The following is a 24380-nucleotide window of genomic DNA, read 5'->3' as shown; positions in this document are numbered from 1 at the left end:
TTCTTTTACAGTCTCCTTCACGCTTTCTGTGTCCTCGCAAAACACGGCAATGTCATCCGCGTACGACAGTACTTTCACTTCACTTGACTGAAGCCTGATCCCGTGTACAGAACTATTTTCCAGTATTTTCAAACAAAAGGGTTCGAGATAAATCGCAAAAAGCAACGGACTCAAGGGGCACCCTTGCCGTACCGATGACTGAACGGGGAAGCTCTGACTCACGTTTTTGTTTATCACTAGGTTTGCTGTGCACTGCTTGTATGCCATCGTCACGCCTTCTAAAATGACCGACCCTAGGTTCACATGGCGCAAAATGCTTAACAACACTTCGTGCCCCACCCTATCGAAAGCCTTTTCGAGGTCAATTTGTAACATTGCCACTTTACCACCGAGTGCATCAATCATCTCTAATATACTTCGCGCCACATGAATGTTTGTGTAAATTGTCCTTCCTTTAATCCCACATGTTTGGTGAGGCCCCACTATTTCTTTAATGACTAATTGTAACCTGCTTGCCAAAATTTTCATTAAGATCTTGTAATCGACATTGGTAAGGCTAATCGGTCGGTAACACTCGACTTGCAGCAGCTTCTCTGGATCTTCGCTTTTGGGAATTAAGACGATGTGACTTCTTTGAAAGGACGACGGCAATTTTTTACACTCGTACGCTCTCGTAAACACCGCGTGCAATATCACCGCTAAATCTTTCTTGAACGTTTTGTAAAAAGCGGCGCTGATGCCGTCCGGCCCTGGTGACTTGCCCTTTCCCAGTTCATCGATTGCCTTTTCTATTTCGCTAACACTTATCGGTTCCTCCAGTCTCGCCTTGACCTCTTCACCTAACTTTGGCATAAGAGACAAAAATTTACTTTCATAGTCTTCTTTAAACCAACTTTGATGATTAAAAAGACCTCGATAGTGCTGAACAAATTCGCGTTCTATCAGGTCGCTGTCTTCAGTAACTTCATTTCCGCATCGTATCCTAGTGATTTCGTTGCGTTTCGCATACCTTTTTTCTTCCCCTAACGCTCGCTTCGTCGGTGTCTCATTTGACCATAACCGTTCCGCGCGTGCGCGTATCATTGCTCCCCTGTATCTTTCGATGTCGATAACCTCGAGGGCATTTTTCACTTCTTTGATTTCTTTACTAAATATTCCAGGCGCTGCGCATTCCTGGCTTAGCAAAAACTTCAATTGCGTCTGCAGCTCTTGCTCTTTTTTCTTTTCATTGTACCGTAGTACACTCGCACGCTCTATTGCTTTCATTTTCACGTCATTCTTAAACTGCTCCCACCGAACAATAACATCATCACCTTTTCCGATGAACTCGTGCACCCGCTCATTTACTATGTCGACAAACTTTTCGTCTTCGAGTAGCTTTGCGTTAAGCTTCCAGAGATTCCAATTAAATCCCGCCTTTTTTTGCTTTTTACCCATCGTAAGCGTCACCAACGCGTGGTCACTAAAGGATACTTGATTGACATTGTAACTTGTGCAACATGGTATAAGCTTCAGCGATGCGTACAGCCTGTCCAGCCTTGCATGACTCTGGTTTTGGAAGTGTGTGTATTCTGGCGGCTGGCCACTGGCCAGAGCGGAGCCAACATCCTCTAACTCATACTCGTGTACCAGTTCATTCAAGAAAATGGCGCTTTTGTCCCTGACAGGCCGCCCCTTTACTCTATCTTCAGCGTTACATACGCAGTTAAAATCTCCAAGGAGTACAACATTCCTGTCGGTGCGTAAAAAGCTCTCCACTCGCTCAAAAAACACTTTTCTATCATTCTCTTTGTTTGGTGCATATACACATACCACACGCCAGTACATTTCCGACAAAAAGAAATCGCACACAACCAGTCTGCCGTCATCGCCTGCCGTTACACTTTCTTCCACAATACCAAGGCTATTCCGCAGTAAAAGTAAACAGCCCCCTGACGTACCCACAGCATGGCAAACACACACGTTGTAGTTTCCTCGAAACTGCGAAATAATCTGCTCCGTCTGCTCCTCAGTTTCTACTTTAGTCTCTTGAATGGCGATTAGGTCAAGGTCATGTTCAATAAAGAGCCTACTCAGCTGGCACTGCCTCCTTCTGGCCGCCAAACCCCGGACGTTTATCGTACCTATTCGCAAAGCTGTTTTATCCATTCTCGATTAATCACACAGACTAGGAGCAGAAATTTCGCTGCATCTCTCAATACACTGTTGGCAACCCACTACACCCACCCACCCACGCATACACACACACACGCAAGCACACACACACACCCAAACACAAAAAACCTCGTGATGGTGGCATACCTCGAGGGCACTTTGCAAGATCGTTGAGGGCTTTGAGTCTGCCATTACAAGTCTCTGCTTTCGACATGTGTCCACCCTCATTTTTTGGGGGGCTTCGACGAACCCTTATGTCTCTCCGTTGGAATGTTCGGTCTCACCTTCAGTTTCGGTCGACGCCGAACACCGGTTTCCGTAGTCAGTTCACACGCACTAGTGTTCCCGGAGCCTTCGTCGTCGTCATCGTCATCGTCGTCCCGGACCCGTTTGCCACTCGCGCCGTTGGCGTCGGCCATTTCAGCGTCTGCCTCGTCCTGTGGTGTTGTTCCTTGCAAGTCGTCGCTTACAGGAGGTTGGCTTCCGTCGCTGGTGGGGCCGGCTCGCTGGGTCGCAGTAGCGGACAGCACTTCCACAATTTGTGGTTCACCGCACTGCTTGCTTTCTTGCTGCTCTTTGACTCCTAGTCCGGGTAGTTGAAGCTCGGGGGTGGTGGTTCGGCCGCCGTCCCCCTTTGCCTCGTCCTCCCCCTTGTCGCTGCCCTTTTCACCCTTGGCGTCGTCCTTGACGTCTATTGCCGCTGCACCGGGTTCTTCCTCTCGTGCCCTGGCTGCTTCTTCCGCATCGGCTTCATCCATGAGGTGTTCCGACGCTTCGTCGACGACCGCTGGACCAGTGACACTTGCGTAAGTCTTGACGCAAGCGTCGGCGTCATGACCGAAGTGTCTACACGTTTCACAGCGGGGAACTCGACATTCCCTGCGGACGTGACCTGTGCCGCGACAGCGTAGGCACATAGGGGGCCTACCCGGGACAGCGACCAGCGCATTGTCCCCCGCGACACGTAGCTGATGAGGCAGGTCCTCCACTTTCAGCCCGGCCTTCAGTTTGAGCGACACGGAACGCGTCGTTGACGCTTGCTCGGAACAGCCGCGAACTCGCCACCGCTCCCTCGCTACTTCGGTAACTTTTCCGTAGGGCGCAAGAGCCACCCGCACATCGTCGTCGGTCACGTTATGCAAAACCCAGTGCAGCTTGAGCCGAATGTCTTGGTTGCTGGGGTCGACGATGATACACCGCCTTTCCTTCACCGTCACCTCCTTCGCAGCTAGCGTTTTCTTCAATGCTTCGGCATTCTTGAATGTGACAGCCCAAACATGGTTCATTTGAAACGCCCCCAACGCGGCAACGTCGGCGAGCGCTCCCAATCTTATCAGCATGTCAGGAAAATCTTCCACCCGGTATGGCCTTGCTTTCATATCAGCGTGAAAAAATAAAGTATTCGAAACAGTACGACCTGTTGGCAGAGTCGGCAGAAGAACTTGGTATTCCTGAGAAATACTTTCCATGGTCCTGTTTCCGCGACCCGGGTGGGCCGCAAAATCCGCTCTCGAAGAGCTCATGAAAAACTCGTCCGCACACCGCGGTGGCCGGAAGTGGAATCACTCGGCCACAACTGCCCCGGCAGTACCGGATTACATGTACTCCGGATCGTTTGGTCCCTTCCCCTTTGTCTCTGAACTCGTCACCCACCGGAAGGTGTGCGGGAGTTACACGAGGCCCTCATGTAAACCATTTTGATGATCTAAAAGGGCTGTAAAGTAAACAAACTAACTATAACTCCCAAGAACAAAAGTGGCAAAACATGGACGCAGCCGGCAGGATTCGAACCTACGCGGGAATATCCCAATGGATTTCAAGTCCATCGCCTTAACCACTCGGCCACGACTGCCCCGGCAGCAACGGACTACATGTACTCCGGATCGTTTGGTCCCTTCCCCTTTGTCTCTGAACTCGTCACCCGCCTGAAGGTGTGCGGGAGTTACGGGAGGCCCTCATGTAAACCATTTCGATGATCTAAAAGTGCCGGAAAGGAAACAAACTAACGATAACTGCCAAGAACAAAAATGGCAAAACATGGACGCAGCCGGCAGGATTCGAACTTGCGCGGGAATATCCCAATGGATTTCGAGTCCATCGCCTTAACCACTCGGCCACAACTGCCCCGGCAGTACCGGATTACATGTACTCCGGATCGTTTGGTCCTTTCCCCTTTGTCTCTGAACTCGTCACCCGCCGGAAGGTGTGCGGGAGTTACACGAGGCCCTCATGTAAACCATTTTGATGATCTAAAAGTGCTGTAAAGTAAACAAACTAACTATAACTCCCAAGAACAAAAGTGGCAAAACATGGACGCAGCCGGCAGGATTCGAACCTACGCGGGAATATCCCAATGGATTTCAAGTCCATCGCCTTAACCACTCGGCCACGACTGCCCCGGCAGCAACGGACTACATGTACTCCGGATCGTTTGGTCCCTTCCCCTTTGTCTCCGTTCTCGTCACCCGCCGGAAGGTGGGCGGGAGTTACACGAGGCCCTCATGTAAACCATTTCGATGATCTAAAAGTGCTGTAAAGGTAACAAACTAACTATAACTCCCAAGAACAAAAACGGCAAAACATGGACGCAGCCGCAGGATTCGAACCTGCGCGGGAATATCCCAATGGATTTCGAGTCCATCGCCTTAACCACTCGGCCATGACTGCCCCGGCAGCAACGGACTACATGTACTCCGGATCGTTTGGTCCCTTCCCCTTTGTCTCTGAACTCGTCACCCGCCTGAAGGTGTGCGGGAGTTACACGAGGCCCTCATGTAAACCATTTCGATGATCTAAAAGTGCCGTAAAGGAAACAAACTAACGATAACTGCCAAGAACAAAAATGGCAAAACATGGACGCAGCCGGCAGGATTCGAACCTGCGCGGGAGTATCCCAATGGATCTCAAGTCCATCACCTTAACCACTCGGCCACGACTGCCGCGGCAGTACCGGACTACATGTACTCCGGATCGTTTGGTCCCTTTTCCTTTGTCTTTGAACCCGTCTCAAGTCCATCACCTTAACCACTCGGCCACGACTGCCGCGGCAGTACCGGACTACATGTACTCCGGATCGTTTGGTCCCTTTTCCTTTGTCTTTGAACCCGTCACCCGCCGGAAGGTGTGCGGGAGTTACGGGAGGCCCTCATGTAAACCATTTTGATGATCTAAAAGTGCTGTAAAGTAAACAAACTAACTATAACTCCCAAGAACAAAAATGGCAAAACATGGACGAAGCCGGCAGGATTCGAACCTGCGCGGGAATATCCCAATGGATTTCGAGTCCATCGCCTTAACCACTCGGCCACGACTGCCCCGGCAGCACCGGACTACATGTACTCCGGATCGTTTGGTTCCTTCCCCTTTGTCTCTGAACTCGTCACCCGCCGAAGGTGTGCGGGAGTTACGGGGAGGCCCTCATGTAAACCATTTCGATGATCTAAAAGTGCTGTAAATGAAACAAACTAACGATAACTCCCAAGAACAAAAAAATCCCGCCATCTCCATGAAGTGAATGATGATGAGAGGGGCGAAGCTAAAATGCTTATCGGTGAAACCGTGAAACATTCGCCCGGACATCATATAAAGACTCGACACGTCAAGCTTACCACCGCTCCATTGATAAGCCCGTCGACGACGTCGAGGTTTGTGGTGGTTATGTAGGGATTGTTTTGGACGATGAGAATCTCCATGGGTAAGTTGGCGAATTCGGTGTGTGACATTTTAGCCACCTTGGCCGTCGCCTTCTGCAGACCGTCTTGTGTCGCGTACCCCCGGTACGTGTCTTGAGCTCGCAGACGACGAACGACAACCTCTTGTTCTTCCTCTCCTCCTTGTTGGGTAGCAACGAACGCGTTGAACGTTTTGTCATCTTCGGCCAATCTTTGGTTGGTCAATCCCTAGGGGCATCCTGCCACATCTTTGGTTGGCCAATCCCAAGGGACATCCTGCCACAATCATCATCAGCGGTATGTACACGGCGCTACGAGGGACGGGACAGGGCCCGAGCAAGAGGAGCTTCGCCCCTAAAACGAATACAAGGAGGCGCTGGCTGCATCCAAGTTGTAGTCGTAACTGTAAGCGCGTTCGCACTTACAGTTCCGACTGCGCTGAGCAGCGTCTGCGTTTCGTCTTGCGGTGCAGTTTTGTGCTTGTTCACAGCGCGCTCTCGGCGCTATAACCAAGCTATCGCTCGACACACTTGGCATAGCCATGTTCAAACACGGCAAATTTATGCCTAAACTCGGCGTCACTTCTACGTCGTATGCAAAAAAAGCTTTGCTACCCATCCACCTTCAAACGGTGGAATGACTCATGATTTTTTACGTGAACTCCGTTGTATTGTGTGCTGACGTTTCGGCAGAGAACGGACGGTGGTGTAGCGCCCATAAAAACCGAGGGTGCGAATGCCTTTCGTCAGAGCGTGCTCGTCAGTGCTCGTAAACTGTTATGCTGCTGCATGAGTGAGTAATTATGGTGGAATATTTCTCGCAACCCCGTGTGCTGTAACCTCGTTATGTTCTTCGACTCATCACGGATTAAACAGAAGTAAGCAGCTTGACTATGGCTCCTCGTCGTGCAATCGCAGTTAAGTCTGTTGACGGTAAGCCTCTCGTAACAGCGTCATTTCGGACTAATGAAGGTAGTGCGCTGCGCGCTGAGAGCGGGGCGCACTGTCTGCACAAACCTTTCGCTATTTCGCCCATTCATCAGATCGCGCAGTGCCCGTTGCGAGCGGTAGACATAGGAAGTAGAGGAGGTGGCGATCGCGCTGGCCATCAAAGATCCCGGATGCACAACGGTCCCGAGTGATTCGAGGCAAGCTGTCAAAAAACGTCTCCAGAGACAGGGTTTCCCCCGTAACGGAGAAACTACTGCGAAGACAATCAAGCCTCATGGGGAAGACAAGAATCAAGTGGTTTCCGGCACACGCAGGGACGGTGTCGGGACATGCTGAGAACCACAATAAAAAACCATACACGCTCGTGCGCGCGAACTCACTAACCGCGCCGAGCAAAGTGTCGGAGAGCATTTGTGGCACAGCACACGAGACCGGAGGACTACATACAAATAAATTAATCAGGCTTATCGACTTGCGAGACGCACGCTCCCGCCGCCCTGCAAAAGATTGAGTACGGAGCAGGCGGTCGTCTATAGGCAACTCCAAACAAAGACGGTCCAGAGCCCCTACCTAAAGCACAAGATGTACCCGGAAACATAACCGGATGCCACCTGTCGGGCGTGCCACAAAGCCCCAGCAAGACTTGAGCACATCGTCTGGGATTGCCTCGCATACCCGGACGAATCAAACACAAGAAGGATGCCGCCTGCTTTCGAGGAGGCGGTGTGGACTGAAGATCAAAATCTACAACTCCAGGCTGTCCAGCGAGTCATCGTGGCGCTGGCCAAGCAAGGGGACACCGGCGACCCGGTGACGGGGAGCGGGGGAACCTAGCCGGGTGGCTACATCTGCGGTGACCACTCCGGCCAAGTCATGAAGACCTAGCAATAGCACTTCATTCGCAGACTCCAATGAAGTTTTCCCAATACAATGCCCACTGGATGTTGACACTACGAAAAGTAGAGTGAGCTGTCAGCGGGAAGCAACCGCAACTCCAGCACCGGGGTGCTATAAAACTCTGACGCACTACGGTAGTCAAACTACTTTGGCACCGAGCCACTCCGTCTAAGGCTGTCCGATACCTGTACCGGGGCAGTGAAGTGTCCACGGTGGCTAGACTCATCTGTTATATTAAAGAAACATCCCTTACTCTCTCTCTCCCTCATGGGATGGTGGTTGGAGGGAGGAGAAACAATCCTCGGGCTTCGGGGGGAAGCTTTTCCCGCATGCTGTGAACGGACTTCTGCTAGCACCGCAGAGAGAGAGAGAGAGAGAGAGAGAGAGAGAGAGAGAGAGAGAGAGAGAGAGAGAGAGAGAGAGAGAGAGAGAGAGAGAGAGAGAGAGAGAGAGAGAGAAATCTCTCAAGCGTGAAAAGCTTCGCCCACTGGCATCCTGTCTTGGAAGGAGCACTCAACAAGAAAGTACGAAAGGCTGGCACAACAAGTACGAGAGGCGGTTATCTAACGCTACGGGTAAGAGCAAGACACACCACGAGTATGAAAAAAGTCAGCAAGGCGGTAGAGTAAGGCACAGCGAATCGGGCGGAAACGTTCACAGTATTCAACGCAAAAGCTTGGGCTAGTTGATAACAGAACGCCGGCATGGTAAAACGCGCTGAAGAACAGGGACACGAGGAAGAACACTTAGAAGGGAATATCACCGGTCCCGTCTTTATTGTGTCCCCGCTCTTTAGCGATTTTTGCAATTCCGGCGTTCACGGTAGGTATGAGGCGAATGCAGAAAAGCCAGAGACGACCTAAAGACCGTTCGATGGCACGAGCCAAGATGCCTGCGGTCTCCAGGCAAAGCGTTACTGAGAGTTGAAGCGCTTGAAACCAAGCCAGTCAGCAGTGATATGCCTCCATGCGAACAATCGAACGGACTGAGGGATAGATGAGCCAAAATGCGCCGGGAGGCCCCGAGTTCCTTTGATAGGAGAAGCACCAACATCTGGCGTGACCTTTTTGAGGAGTCGATAGACGGTCGCAAACGCCGGCGTATAAGGAAAGGGGAAGCCTACATGACCTATCGCTCTAACCTGACGCTTGAGAACGAAGGTTTGAAGTCGGAGGTTAATTATTAAGGAATACCTTAAAAAGGCAAGTAAGATGATTACAGAACTGGGCTAAATTCCTGCTCGAAACAAATTTGTTTTTGCAAGCCTGTGCTTATTTTACACCCGTAAGCGACGACCTCGCGTGACCTCGCTTGCCTTACCTCTAAGAGCAATTAATTTACGTTTGAGAATTCCAAGCCTCTTATGCTTGTGGAACTTCTTCCCCCTTCTTTTTAAGCCTGCCTTGCGCTGCGAGGAAAAAGCACGCTTCCCTGGGAAATTGGTTTTCTCTTTCACATCGTGTTGTAGGTCATTATGTGCCTCCTTGTTACACGCGATAAAAAGCGCTGTCGAGATGCTGAGTGTATCCATCGAGCCTAACTTTACAACTTCGTTAAAGCTACCCTAGGAAGAGCGGCTTTTTTACTCGTTTCAACGGGTAGAGTCGAGGAAATGATCATTTGCCAGAAAGAAAGGTTTTTACTCCTTTTTATAGGATGGTTTTGCATAATGTACGCACCAAGCCCGCTAAATTTGACATCACTTTTTCCCTGGGCGGCCGTCGAAGCGTAGATTAACCAGCGTGCTAATGATTTTGACCGCAAGAGGTTCTTTTATACTGGTGAGCGCAGAAACGTTCGTGCGCCAGTAATTTACTCAGCGTTGTAAGTAAAAATAACTAGATGAAAGAAGCGCTACAATTAATTTATTAGTTTGTCACGAGTTGTGTGGTTTAAACTTCATCAGGCGAAACTAGATTTTTTAGTCACGTCTTTTGTTTCATTTATTAACGGTTAGATTTAGGTCTAGTTTAAGGGTGTAACTAGGTTACACCCTTAGTTAGGGGTGTAACGATAATTGTTAGTTTAAGGGTGTAACGATAATTGATCAGTTAGTCATTAAGACTACAAGGACGCGCCGCTGGGCAGGATGTCTCTAACGCCCAGTCCTCCAGCCTATACCACCCACGTGACCTTCCAGTGGCTCTAGAACCTTGCTTGTTGAATAAAAGAGAAAGACCCACCGCGGTGGCTCAGTGGTTAAGGCATTGGTACTGCTGGTCCCCAAGAACGCGGGTTCGATCCCAGCCTCTGTGTCTGCTTTTAGATGCGACTGCATCTCATTCACTCACCTTGTCCCTCCATACGGCGTCGTCCGCACCCCTCCTCTACACTATAAAAAAATAATAGCGGCGCCCGGTTTCGATCCCACGACCCTGTGGGCGGAATGCGAGGTACATGGTGCTCTTCCCACTGCGCCACAAAACCGAGACAGAATCAAATGCTACGAACGCGCCTTATATACTTGACTTATTCAAACTACGTCAAGATGCTACTGATACAACGCATGATGGGGCAATGATTAACACTTGCAATAAAAGAAAAGAAGCTCCCACTTACAGCAACAATGACGGAGTAAAGGTCGTTGCGATAGCGAAGCCCCAAGCATACCACTTAGAGAGATTGACCGAGATCGGCCAATAAAACATAATAATAATCATAAAACATAATAATCATACGCGTTCCCGACACGTTTCACGCGATTTCGGAATCAATCCAACGGAAACACCAAGTGAACCCCACGATGCGTCGCATCTACACAGGGTTCCCCTTGCGGGGAGGTGGGCGCAATTTTTTGATGGAGGCGAAAAGCGAAAGCGCCCATGTGTCGAGATTTCGGCGCACGTTAAAGAGATCCCCAGTTGATCAAATTAATCCGGAGCCCTTTACTACAGCGTGCCTCATTGCCCAGGTGTGGTTTCGGCGTGTTAACCCTCCTTTCCCCCTGCGTACCAAAGAGAGAGAGAGAGTACACAAGATATATATATATATATATATATATATATATATATATATATATATAAAGAGAGAGAGAGAGAGGTTGGTTTGAGGAGAAGAGACCTACTGAGAGAGTGAGTGAGAGGGAAAATGGAATGGATGGGATATAAAGAGGAGAGAGATTTGAATAGGTAAAGAGATAGAGAGATACAGAGAGAATTATCTCTAATGAGACTTTCAATTTTAGCCGTGCAGGGGCATTCCGGCGTAGATGTGCCCCGCACAAGTATTGCATTGCCCAAGGTAATTCAGTTACCCTTGAGAAAAACGTAAATTGAAAGCAATGGATTGGCTTAGAATTACAGTTATTTTGGGTATGCACAGTGCTATCCACAGGATGGCAATAAAGCAGCCTCGTGGCCATTACTTGCAAATGTCAGCCTTCAACTACTGTGCAGCAGCGGTTGGGGTTGGGAACATGTGATCTTTATTTTCAAACATTTATAATTTTGCTTGGTCAATGGTCGGGAATGGCGTTCGATGCTAAAACGGCCAGCCGTACAACCTCACATAAAAACAAGTCATTGAAAGCATTCTTGGATAAAACCAGCGCGAACTCAGACAAAGACGAAGGAAGGGCAACACAAGGACAGCCGCTGGTTGCAAGCTGGGCTAGTTGGAAAGACATTCTTGGATAAAACCAGCGCGAACTCAAAGACGAAGGAAGTGCAACACAAGGACAGCGGCGACGACGAAAACACAATGGTTTCAGGCAAGTCGCATCATAAGCAACCGTGCCACGTTGTTAGATTTGGTGAAGCGCAGTAATGTGAAGTAACTTATTGGTATAAAATTTTTAGGGGCGAAGCTCCTTAAGGCGTGGGTCTGTCCATCCTCGACGTATGTATGTAGCCACCTCTAGTTTAGTTCTTGGATTGTATACTAGATGGCGTGGCTACCTCTAGTTTAGTCCTTGGATTGTTTACTAGATGGCGTGGCTACCTCTAGCTTAGTTCTTGGATTGTTTACTAGATGGCGGGGAGCGTTGTAATAAAATCCGTTCGCTGTTGGCGCGCGCTCGGAGTCGCCCGATGGATAAGGCTGCAGATGTGCGAGCCCGCGAGGCAGAAGCGCTCCGTGAAGCTGCGCGACGCCGCCGCCAAGATCCTGCCGTACGAGAGCGGGAGGCCGAAGCGTGTCGTCTGGCTGCGCGACGACGCCGCCAAGATCCCAGCGTTCGAGAACGAGAGGCCCAAGCGTCACGGCAACGGCGCGAGGACCCTGCCGTACGCGAAGCGGCACGGCTGCGGCGCGAAGAGGATCTCCAAAACGTCAGAGAACGGGAAGTGGCGAGAAAGCGCGCGTATCGGCAGGCAGACCCCGATGCAGTGAGAGCTCGTGAGGCGTCTGCAAAACGCATCAGGCGAGCTCAGCCCCACAGATGTAGTGGGCGAACTTTCACTGAAGAGTCACGGTTTTACCGATGATTTCCCCTCAGGAGCTTCGCCCACTCATCATCGTTCACCCCGTGGATATGCTGTGAATTTTTTTGCATCACCCCTTCAGTTCGGCACATCGTCGTATCAGAAAATTGACGAAATGCATGTTAAGTGCACAATAACGAAATGGTGAAATAAAATGCTGCCATGATGGTAAATACTGCCCTGCTCACCTGTGGGTTTCGCATTATGGTAGGACTAGCAAATTTCGCTAGAAAAAAGTGGGAAGGTCATACATTTTGCGAAATTATTCAGAAAAAAAATGGATTAAGGTCAAATTCGCTTCTTGATGTGGCCGCTGCAGCCTGCGCAATAGTTTACCGAGAAAATAAATTATCTTGCGAAGGTGACTGCTAAATAGCGGCCGCGGCGCTCTTTTTTTGAAAGAAGATATGCTCCCTGCAATTTCTTTTAACAGCGAACTTTGTAATTCGAAATCGAGTTTTAAGGATTCAGTTAGTAGGACGCTATAGACTTAAAGGCGTAAAAAATATGAAAGATACAGTTGCAAACGAAATTACCCACCCTCCCCGTTTCCTTTTCGTTGCAACACATGTAGTTTCCACGAATAACAGACGGAATTAAGGTTTTATAATTGGATTTTGAAACAACGTCTTTTAAGATCGCCCTTCAGCGAAAAACCACAACAATAATAAATTAAATAAATAACCAAACGTGAACATGAAAGCTGAGAGCGATATATATATATATATATATATATATATATATATATATATATATATTGTAAGGGATATAGTTGACCCTCCGGTAGAAGACCGAACGTTGTTTATTGGCAGGAGCAGAAGCAAGGCGAGCGCAGGTACAAGCGTACCGACGATGGCCGAACACACGCGCCAAGCACCTTCAGCCGTAATTCTTCCACCGCTACCAGCGTGCGCGCATACCGTCGTGCATAGATTGGCCACGATCGCATGGCACTCTTTCTTGATGTGGCGCATACCCGGATAAGCTGATGGCGTTAAGAGCTGCTCGTTATCCTTGCTACAATCGCCCCCGGTGAAAAGGAGCCATCCTGGCGACTTAGGGTGAGGACGACACCAGGGGGTCGTAGTAGGGCTTCAGTCGTTGAACGTGGACTGTTTCACGCCCCCGGCGGCGAAGATCAGAGGAGGGGGTGACTGGTTCCACAATGTAGTTCACGGGCGAAGTGCGGGCGATGACTTTGTAAGGGCCATGATATTTGGCGACAAGTTTAGAGGAGAGACCCGGTGTCGGGCAGGGCACCCAAAGCCAGACATGTGAGCCGGGTTCAAATGTCGGAGGGGTGGTGAAATCGTCACGGCGATGCTTCTGGCGCTGTTGGTCTGCAGTTGTAAAGGAACGGGCGAGTTGGCGACACTCTTCGGCTTGCTGCGCTAGTTGCGAAACCGGTTTAAATTCTGTGGCGTCAGGGTTGTAAGGCAGAATGGTATCCAGTGTACAGGTCGGCTCGCGTCCATAAAGTAGGAAAAACGGAGAGAATCCTGTCGTTGTCTGCGTAGCCGTGCTGTATGCATACGTTATGAACGGAAGTACGAGGTCCCAATTGGAGTGATCCGACGACACGTACAGTCGGTAAAACGCTTGTCTATAACAGCGATTTCAACTTCAACCAGCCACATCCGAAAACTGCCGAAACATACTCGTTCCAAACATGTCGGAGGCAAAAGCGACGGGCTAAGACTTCAGAATTCCGCAGTAGTTTTATTCAAATCTCGCACCGGCGGGGCAGGATAAGGCTGAGAGTACGAAAGCTGTGTTATAGACAAGCCTTTTACAGGCTGTACATTGATAGCATATCTCCCAGGGTGCGGTTGAAGCGCTCTGTGAGCCCATTGGTTTGCGGGTGGTACGAGGAGCTCGTGCGGTGAACAACGTGACATTCGGCGAGTAGAGCTTTCACAACGTCCGATAGGAAAACGCGGCCACGATCACTCAGAAGTTCCCGAGGCGCTCCGTGACGAAGTACAAAGTGACGCAAAAGAAAACTGGCGACGTCACGAGCCGTGGATGCCGGCAAAGCAGCTGTTTCGGCGTACCTTGTGAGGTGGTCGACCGCTACAATTATCCACCGGTTACCGGCAGCCGTTAAAGGCAGGGGCCCGTACAGATCGATTCCAACGCGATCAAAGGGTTTCGAGGGGCACGGTAGTGGTTGCAACGGGGCTGTAGAGCGAATAGGCGGTGATTTGCGACGCTGACACTCCGGACATGAGCGCACGTACTTCCGCACGTAGGTATACATGCCCCTCCAATAGTAACGTAGGCGTAGTCGCTCGTACGTTTTGAGGACGCCAGCGTGCGCGCAACTCGGGTCGGCATGAAAGGCGGAGCAGATGTCGGCACGCAGATGGCGTGGGATAACCAAAAGCCACTTCCGACCGTCCGAGTTGTAATTCCGACGATAAAGGAGCTCTTCACGCAGTTGGTAGTGAGAGGCTTGTCGCCGCAGTGCTCTGGGTGCGCCGGTAGCTGAAGGACCAGACAGGACGCCGATGATGGAAGCTATCCATGGGTCCTTACGCTGCTCGGCAGTCATGTTGGTGACACTGAGCGACGACAAGCTACAGTCCGCTGTGGCAAGGTGAGACACGTCAGCCGGGATTGGAGAGCGGGAGAGTGCGTCAGCATCCGAATGCTTACGGCCGGAACGGTAAACCACGCGGATATCATATTCTTGCAGGCGAAGAGCCCACCGCCCAAGACGACCTGAAGGATCCTTCAGGGAGGCGAGCCAACAAAGCGCTTGGTGATCGGTCACCACGTCAAATGGGCGGCCATACAAGTACGGGCGGAACTTCCCAAGCGCCCATATTATGGCCAAACATTCCTTCTCTGTGACGGAGTAATTTGTTTCTGCTTTCGTCAGTGCCCGACTTGCGTACGCAACAGCATACTCCTCACAGCCAGATTTCCGCTGAGCGAGCACGGCACCGAGGCCAATCCCACTCGCATCAGTGTGCACTTCCGTGGGGGCCGACGGGTCGAAATGCCGTAATATAGGCGGGGATGTCAACAAACGACGCAGTGTCGCAAACGCCTCGTCGCAGGATGGTGACCAAGCAGAAATGCCGCTGTCGTTACCGAGGAGCTTGGTAAGAGGCGAAATGATGGTCGCGAAGTTGCGAACAAACCGTCGAAAATACGAACAGAGGCCAATGAAGCTCCGAAGCGCCTTCAGTGTGGTCGGCTTCGGGAACTCTGCAACGGCTCGAAGCTTTGTTGCGTCGGGGCTGATGCCGTCTTTGGAAACGACATGACCCAGGATGGTAAGCTTGCGTGCGGCGAAGCGGCATTTTTTGAGGTTTAGCTGCAGCCCAGCGTTCGCAAGGCAAGTCAGGACTTGTTCTAGGCGAATCAGGTGTGTCTCGAAATCGGGGGAGAAAACGACTACGTCGTCCAGGTAACAAAGGCACGTCTTCCACTTGAGGCCACGGAGGAGACTGTCCATCATTCTTTCGAACGTGGCGGGGGCATTGCAAAGCCCAAACGGCATAACGTTAAATTCGTAAAGGCCGTCTGGGGTTACAAATGCCGTCTTTGCGCGATCAGCCTCGGCCATGGGAACTTGCCAGTACCCGGAGCGTAAGTCGAGTGACGAGAAAAATTCCGCTCACTGCAGACAGTCCAGCGCATCGTCGATACGCGGAAGAGGGTACACGTCTTTTCTTGTGATGGTATTCAAGCGGCGATAATCAACGCAAAACCGAATAGAGCCGTTTTTCTTCTTAACCAGAACCACCGGTGAAGCCCACGGACTCTTCGAGGGGCGAATAACACCTCGTTGAAGCATATCTGTGACGTGGTCTTCAATATTTCGCCGCTCTGTCGGAGACACACGATATGGGCGCTGTCGAAGTGGAGCATGTGATCCTGTGTCGACTGAGTGCGTAACAGTAGACGTGCGGCCCAGCGAGGTTTGCGTGCAATCAAAGGAAGAACGAAACTTCGAAAGCAATGAAGTAATACGTTCTCGCTGGGTTGCATCCAGATTGGCGTCGATGCAGTGGGCAAAGGCATCGGATGGCAATAGCCCGGGCGAACATGGAGAAGCACTCAGTTCACTGATCTCAACATGAGAAAGATCACCTGGTACGTCAACAACTAGACGAGCATCTACAAGCTCTGCGAAGCCAAGCGTTTCTCCCTGTAGAAGAGCGCACGGGGTCGCTGACGGATTGGTCACCAACATAGTGGTGGCGCCATCACGCACAGCCAAAACGGCGGAAGGTAGTGGAAGGCATTTGCGGCGAAAGAAAATGACAGAAGGCGTAAACAAAACAGTGGCGTCGGGGACAGAGGTACAGCACAGGGGCACGATGACGGAGGAGCTGGGCGGGACGTCGGTGTCTTCAGCGACGAGTAATTTTGTAGCGGCATTACAGGAACCGTCGAAAAGAACAGAAGAAAGCTCGACTTCAGCACGGGAACAATTAATGATAGCGTTATTGTGGGCAAGAAAATCCCACCCGAGGATGATGTCGTGAGAGCAAGCTGGCAGCACGATGAATTCAATGGTGTAGGAATTGTTCTGGATGACGACACGAACTGTGCAAGCGGCTAGCGGCTTAATGGGCTGTGAACTGGCGGTGCGTAACGAGAGTCTTGAAAGGGGCGTCATGACTTTTCGAATAGAGCGGCAGAGGTCGGCGTGGATGACCGAAACAGCGGCTCCAGTGTCGATGAGAGCAATGGTAGGGACACCTTCCACAATTACGTCGATAACATTTTTAGGCGAGAAATGAGGACTTCTAGGATTCGATGGCGACGCAGTTCTTGCCCCCGGAACTGCGGCTTTTAGTCTTCCTCTTCGGCATTAGTAGGGCGGCGCCGCATGGGAGACACCGAACGGCGACGTGGAGAAGCTGAACGGCGGCTAGCGAAAGTTGGACGGTCAGTCGGCTCAGGGGGCAAATTGTACGGCGCTGGTTGATCGGCATACGGCGAAAAGTAAGGGGTGGCGTAAAAAGGCGCCTGGGGATAGCTGGCGACGGGCGGCAATATGCGGCGGCGACAGTAGCGAGCGACATGCCCTGGCGTGCCACATGCAAAACAAATCGGACGATTGTCCTGCGTGCGCCACGCACCCGTTAGCTGGGGACTGCTCACCGGGCTTATCGGCGGTCGTGCTGGTAATGAAGCTGGAGCACGGGGCGCTGATGGAAAGGAAGCGGCAGGAAAGGAAGCGGCAGGTGGGCATACAACAGGTCGGCGAGAGAACGAAGCAGGCTGGTGCGATAACCGTCCTGCTACCGAGGCGTAAGTCAGGGGCGCAGCTACGGGCAGGTTATGCTGAGCCGATGGTAGTGCCTCAGCGACCTCTTCCTTGATGACATTCTGAAGCGAAGGCGCCAGGGTGGAAGGCGGGTCTGAGATGTAGGGCAGGAGGGAGACTTGGCGGGCCACCTCTTCCCGAATGAAATCTTTGATTCGCGCAAACAGCGCAGGGTCCCCTTCATATACTGCCTCCACACTTGATACGGGCTGCTCCCGAGCACAAGCCTGCCGTGCGAGGGCTCGCTGCTTGCGCAGCTCGTCGAAACTCTGGCAAAGGTGGACGACGTCAACGACAGTTCGGGGGTCCTTGGATAGTAACATCTGGAAGGCGTCGTCATCGACTCCCTTTAAGATGTGTCGGACCTTCTCTGTTTCTGCCATGGAGGGGTCGACGCGTTTGCACAGGTCGATGACATCCTCTATATAGCTAGTGAACGTCTCCCCAGCCTGCTGTCCTCGCACACGTAAGCGCTGCTCGGCTTGAAGCTTCCTCAACGAAGGGCGCCCGAAGACTTCCATGAAGTTACAGCGGAAGGAGGACCACGTCTTGTTGCGGGATTCGTTATTATTCCACCACGTCTCCGCGAGGCCGGTGAGAGAGAAGGGGACATTGATCAATTTGTTCTTGTCATCCCATCGGTTGTGGTTACTCACACGTTCGAACATGGAAAGCCAGTCCTCCGCATCATTTCCGTCGGTGCCGTTGAACTTGGGTGGATCCCGCTCGCGCAGTGCGCCCGAGCAGATGACGGTTGGTGCCGCCGACGAAGGCTGCTGGACGGATTCGTGGTTCATCGTGGACAGCGTTCGGTTGCGTAGCTCCAGGATGGGACCGAAACACCTGACCTCCACCACTTGTAAGGGATATAGTTGACCCTCCGGTAGAAGACCGAACGTTGTTTATTGGCAGGAGCAGAAGCAAGGCGAGCGCAGGTACAAGCGTACCGACGATGGCCGAACACACGCGCCAAGCACCTTCAGCCGTACTTCTTCAACCGCTACCAGCGTGCGCGCATACCGTCGTGCATAGATTGGCCACGATCGCATGGCACTCTTTCTTGATGTGGCGCATACCCGGATAAGCTGATGGCGTTAAGAGCTGCTCGTTATCCTTGCTACAATATATATATATATATATATATATATATATATATATATATATATAAATTGTTGGAACCTTCCATGACGATGGAGACGATGCAAGCAACGCGCAACAGACCCATGGGCGATGAGGAGGAAGACGACCAGGCGAGGCGACGAGATGGCTGCTGTTGCGACCGGGCGGGGGCACCCGATCCGATCTCCGTGGCCTCCGACATATGAGGGGTAGCGTGTATGATGCGAGCGGCCAGCCGCTTTTGCAGCCGTGAAGAAGTCCAAAAGCCGTAGGCTAACTTAACTGTTTACTTCATAGCAAGAGGTGAGCCGGAAGCCAAAAAAAAAATGCCCCGATGGGCGAGGTTACAGTACAGGAATCTAGCAGAGCGGCAACATGGATTCGCTGCTCAAACAGGAATGAATTACAGCGCTTGGGCTGCTTCTATTTATACCCAGAAGCAGCAACGGTCAAAACGCCAACAAGTAGCAACACGCCACGAACGTCACAGACACACACAACGCTCTTTCCACAGTTCGTGAGTCGTCGGTAGCCTCGGCGCACGTTGAGTCCGAGAGAGGGGAGAGAGGAGGATTCCGCTGCGACCGACGGGGCCTCTGTGTCCTTGAAACGGGTTGAGAGATGCCTCGCCGGGCCGGCAACCGTCGAAGTTTGAAGCGCGTTGAAAGCGAGGCGACTGGGTCGGGCATGTCGAGGCGTGAATGTATGACTCACCGACGTGCTGGCACCTGACGGCTGTGGGGCGCACGTCCGTGAAGCATGCCTGGGCTTGTTCAGTCGGCGCGCCATCGAATGTCTATAGCGAAGCGTTTGAGCCGGGCATGTCGAGGCGTGAATGTATGACTCATCGACATGCTGGCGCCTGACGGCAGAAAGGCGCACGTGGTGGCTTCGCCGCCCAGCCGAGGAGTGATGCGGGAAAATACGGCGGTGCTGGCCGATTCGTAACACTGCGCATTGAACGGTTCTCTGTAAATAGTGTAAATATATTGGCTTTCTATCGACGACGGCCTCCTCCCTTGCCTCCCTGGACGTTTTCCACATGGTGCCGGAACCCGGAACGTCTAGCGACATGGCAAGGTGAGCCATGGAGCGGAAATTTACTGTTCGACCGCATTGCTCACCCCGAAGCGAGGAGGAGGTGTCGAGGCAGATGAACCGGCTGCAGATTGTTTAGAGAAGCCTTCTTGATTTCAATCGGAAGCTTATTGCTGAATTGACGCCCACTCTGGAGGAAGCAAAAGACGTCGAGGCAGCTGTTTCGATGGCGAGGCTCCAGCACAGTGCCGACCGACTTGCTGCTATCAGCGAGAAGCTGGATGCCCTTGCTTACGGAACCGCAGTCGACGGCCAACACGACGACGCTCTAGAGTCGATCAAAGAAACACACAGAATCGTTGGCTCACTACGACGAAGACATGACGGACGAAAAGCACTTGTCCCTCAGAAGCCACACCTCGCAAGACAAGAAAGATGGCAACCCATACCAAAATATGAATTGAGTCTTACAAGCGAGAGTAACGGACCTGAGGAGGTGACCGGAACCTACATGAAGCCAACGACGTCAACGACCTCGATGGGAATTCCGATAGTCTTTTGTCAACCTTCCAAACCTTCAAACTTGACTACATCCCCAGGTCCGACGACGACATGAGCCTCTGTGAATGACCAGTCGGCTGAAACGGCGCTTGAAATACGACAGACAACGGCGCATTTCTTGATCAGAACTGAAGACACCGTTACACTGGGAACTCCACATCAGCAGCGAGAAGTAACCCAGCAAGAATCACCGCAATATCTGCCAGCTCCATCAGCAACAGAAGAACACACCCTGCAAGAGGGGATAGCTTCAGAAGGGGACATCGTCAAAGTATATAAGAATGAAGTGATCCTGCCCTCCTGTGCGCATACAGTCGTGACTTGCCCAGATGGCTGTATGCAAAACAACTTTTACAAGAGCGGGAATGCTTAGAAGACAGTGAAGCCCCCAAAAAAGTAATGACAACTGAGCCAGGCAATACAGAACCGTACTTAAAAGACAAGTCTGACTGTGTTTCCGACATTTGTGACCATGACGAGACTGCACACGACATATCAAGTCAACAGAAAATACTAACCGACGCAAGCAACAACTCGTCCATGATATTGAAGGAAGCTGTTCTGACGCCCAAGATATGCTGTCAGCTATGACAGAGACAACGAAAGTGAAGCCGCCACCCCACTACCAGGACAGGGCCACACGAAGCAGAGTACTTAAATGCACTGCCCAGAAAACAACAGACCACACAACCCCGACACGGCAGCGTCACGTCAAGCTGGTGAAAACGGAAAAAAGCTGTGCGTCGTCTCCTAGAAAGAGAGCAACGAGGGATACTCGCGCCAGCACAAGGACATCGAGTATCAACCAACCTCCAAAAATGTTCGGAAATCAAACAAAGGGGGAGGAGTAAGTGCAGCCACCGAGTGTCACAGAGCCCAGGACAAGAATAGTCGAGATTCAAACCGAGATGTCAAGCGCAAACACAGGACCTCGATGAAGCGACTATCTCCAAAGTCAGAGCGCACACGGAACTATGCAGGAAAATATGCCTGCGACTCAACTCCTGGCGAGGTCACCATGAAGAAACACAGGTCGAAAGCCAAAAGGAAGGCGAAGTCCCGAAGAAAGAGGAGGCCGAAAATCAGAAAAAAAGTACAAATTCGTACACCGGCTGGATACGAGCGACAGGCTGACCTATATCTTCGCCCAGGACTCGGCTACGTGACATTAAAGTTTGTAGACAGTAGCTGCAAGACTTTGCTCATCCAGCTTAAACGAACTCTTTTCGGGCGGGAGATTGTTGGAACTTTTGACGACGATGAAGACGATGCAAGCAGCACGCGCTACAGACTCATGGGCGATGAGGAAGAAGACGACCAAGCGAGGCGTCAAGATGGCTGCTTTGAAGACGGTTCTCTGTAAATGGTGTAAATATATTGGATTTTCCTAGACGACGGCCTCCTCCCTTGCCTCCCTGGACGTTTTCCACACACACACACACACACACACACACACACACACACACACACACACACACACACACACACACACACACACACACACACACACACACACACACACACACACACACACACACACACACACATATATATATATATATATATATATATATATATATATATATATATATATATATATAGTTTGGAATTGAGGGGCTCGTTAGGAAATACAGAAGGAAATGCCGGCAGTCTACAACGCCAAAGAAGGCATAGGGGAATGGTTAGACTATTTTTTACCGTTAGTGACGTTACATTATTATTTTTTTTATTAATTACGTGAGAAAGAAAGAAAGAAAAACACGCGCCCAGAGTGGGGACCGAACCCAAGCCTTTCGATTAGATCTCGAATCTCGAATGCATTCTAATCGAGAATCTCGAGATCTAATCGAGAATCTCGAATGCATCTTTGAAAAAGACCGGCCCCCGGTCGAAACGTTAGAATAAATGTTGTTATGTTTTTCAGTTTGACTTCTCTATCGTATATATATATATATATATATATATATATATATATATATATATATATATATATATATATATCGAGAGAGAGAGAGAGAGAGAGAGAGATTACCTTATTTGATGCCCGAGATAGGTCTTAAAGGGAAGAATTCTTGGATGAGATCCCTTCCTACCTTCCCGTGAGTTAATATCCCTAGGATCCTTGCGGCGACATCGCTCATCCGGACTGCTTGCGCTGAGTTGAGACTCCGAGAACGAGCCTAGATGAACAGTGTCCCTTTGTGGTCAGATCGTGAAGATTATCAGGCGGGCCACTACCCGACAGCGAGGTGTGAAATAAAAGGACACGGACCAATTAATTCAAGATTTTATCTCATCGCGCATCCCATATGGCCCCCCCCCCCCATACATTGGTTCAACTAAATCCGAGACGGAGAGATTGAACAGGCTCAATCGCAAAGCCCTCAACAAATCCTTTGAACTCCCCACGAGTTCTTCGACAACCGAGCATCTTCACACGAGTCTTCACAACACCATCGACGGCCTTATTGAAGATCATCTCACAAATCAACGCCGCCGCATCACACGCACTCAAACAGGGCACTTTGTTGGCTCTTCAATATCAACTGGCTGTTTCCCGGGATAATCCCTCGCCTCTGTGTCAGTCGAGTGGCGTAAGCATATTCCAGTGAGACCCCCCCTCGAAGGATTCGAACCTGGACCTTCGTCCCGAGCGAAGGACAGCCCTAACGAAGCCCCCGAACGCTTATACGGCAATCGCCCTCACGTACCATACTCGTATTCGGTGTGCTACGCTGACAACAGAACCACGGCCGCTCGATGGGAACTAGGTTCCCATCGAGCGGCCGTCACAGAACCATGGTTGCAGCGGCAGCCTCGAGAAGCAATCTAATCACCTGCTCATCCATCCGGCCCACCTCTATTCCCGTATTCACGACGACGAAGAATTCGCCGCTGCCTTCGCCCTTACTCGATCTTCCTGCGACGTCATAGTCACAGGTTCTCAAGCAGCCTGCCGAAGTTTTCTGTCGGGCAAGGTGGCCCCAACGACTTTCCGGGCTCTTCAACGTTTTAATCCAATTCACCGAGTTGTCATCGTGTGGACCCTGCTCATTCCTCTGTAAAGGGCACCAACTTTTCCCATCAACAGGCTCGTGAACGGACCCACCCAACCCTGGTTCTGAGATCACTGGTGCTCCCACACAACTTCTGACCTACCAAATCATTACCCAATTTTCCTGGACCACTAGATGAAACTCCAGTGCCGTCACTGCGCCCTCAACGAAAATCAGGAAATGGCATTCCGACAATTACGATCAGGTAAATTCGTACACCCAGTCCAAATGCGTTAATCCCCCCAGTACACAGCTCAATGCACCTTTTGTCAAAAACTAGGTACCTTCCAACATGTACTTCTGTAATGCGTTCACAACTCAGCCCTACCACCCTGGTCTCACCGGTGACCGTTCCGCCTCTGAAAGCATGGGAGAGACTGTTTAGCAGCTGTCGACGGAAGGACAAAACCTTCCTCACGACTCGGGTGGAGACTGCTAGGGAATCATATGGATTCCCTGACTAGGGTACACTCTCACTATCGAGCTGAATAGCACGTTGTCTCTTTCTGTCTCCAATCGTTGTGAGGTCTTAATATTGAAATTTCTAGGTGCATTGATATCTGCATTACATTTATTTCCAGCTCTACCGTTGTGCAGCTCACGGCAAGACCATATCACGCGATGTAGGTCTGCTTGGCTGTTGCCCCAAGTGCAGAGATTTTGATAAAGATCGGCAGCGTAACGGTTTAGATAAACAGGGGCACAGATATGTGTTTATCCGCAACCGTTGCCACGTGACCTCTTTTCTTTTCTGCTAACGATGTGGTGGGCCGGTGGGTAATTACATCTGGCTAACATGTAGCGACATATAATGTCCGTGTACCTGGCTTGGTTTCCCTGGTCTTGGTCTCCCTGGTCTTGGTCTCCCGGTCGCGCCTGGTTTGGGGATGGTGGTAGTGGTGGCATTGTCTGTAACGCAGCTATGACGGCTAGAGCTCGAACGGTTGAGTGAGCTATTCCTTCCCCGGTAGACCGGAGTGGGCCGGAGCCCACATTAAGAATTTTGATTTCTTGGTGGATCTGAGTTTTGTAGGGGCTATAGCAGCAGGAAAGATTTTGCTTTTAGTTAAGTTAAACATCTCTGCTTTCAAGTTGCTTTTGATCGTGTTCGCTCGCGTAGGATATATTGCTAGAACTATGGCCCGCGTGCTGACACTGCTGAGCCATTGCTCTAGTCACTGACTCTAGCCACAGCTCTGCTCTAGCCATAGCGGGGCAATCGA

General features: G+C 50.9%; 6 non-coding genes across 6 annotated transcripts; all 6 read right to left on the bottom strand.

Moving 5' to 3' along the window:
- Positions 1–3924: 3924 nt before the first annotated feature.
- Trnas-uga (transfer RNA serine (anticodon UGA)) lies at positions 3925–4006 on the bottom strand. The gene has a single exon. It is a non-coding gene; the product is annotated as a tRNA-Ser (tRNA).
- A 190-nt stretch (positions 4007–4196) lies between these two features.
- Positions 4197–4278, bottom strand: Trnas-cga (transfer RNA serine (anticodon CGA)). The gene has a single exon. It is a non-coding gene; the product is annotated as a tRNA-Ser (tRNA).
- Positions 4279–4468: 190 nt separating this feature from the next.
- On the bottom strand, positions 4469–4550 carry Trnas-uga (transfer RNA serine (anticodon UGA)). Its single transcript has one exon. It is a non-coding gene; the product is annotated as a tRNA-Ser (tRNA).
- Positions 4551–4740: 190 nt separating this feature from the next.
- On the bottom strand, positions 4741–4821 carry Trnas-cga (transfer RNA serine (anticodon CGA)). The gene has a single exon. It is a non-coding gene; the product is annotated as a tRNA-Ser (tRNA).
- A 190-nt stretch (positions 4822–5011) lies between these two features.
- Trnas-uga (transfer RNA serine (anticodon UGA)) lies at positions 5012–5093 on the bottom strand. Its single transcript has one exon. It is a non-coding gene; the product is annotated as a tRNA-Ser (tRNA).
- Positions 5094–5386: 293 nt separating this feature from the next.
- On the bottom strand, positions 5387–5468 carry Trnas-cga (transfer RNA serine (anticodon CGA)). The gene has a single exon. It is a non-coding gene; the product is annotated as a tRNA-Ser (tRNA).
- Between the last annotated feature and the right edge of the window lie 18912 nt (positions 5469–24380).

Source organism: Haemaphysalis longicornis, unplaced genomic scaffold (assembly GCF_048455015.1).
Source record: "Haemaphysalis longicornis isolate Haplotype H1 unplaced genomic scaffold, Haemaphysalis longicornis Haplotype H1 scaffold_7, whole genome shotgun sequence".
In the NCBI taxonomy this organism is placed as follows: Eukaryota; Metazoa; Arthropoda; class Arachnida; order Ixodida; family Ixodidae; genus Haemaphysalis; species Haemaphysalis longicornis.
The sequence above is the reverse complement of the archived record's forward strand: the minus strand, read 5'-3'. Positions and strand labels throughout refer to the sequence as shown.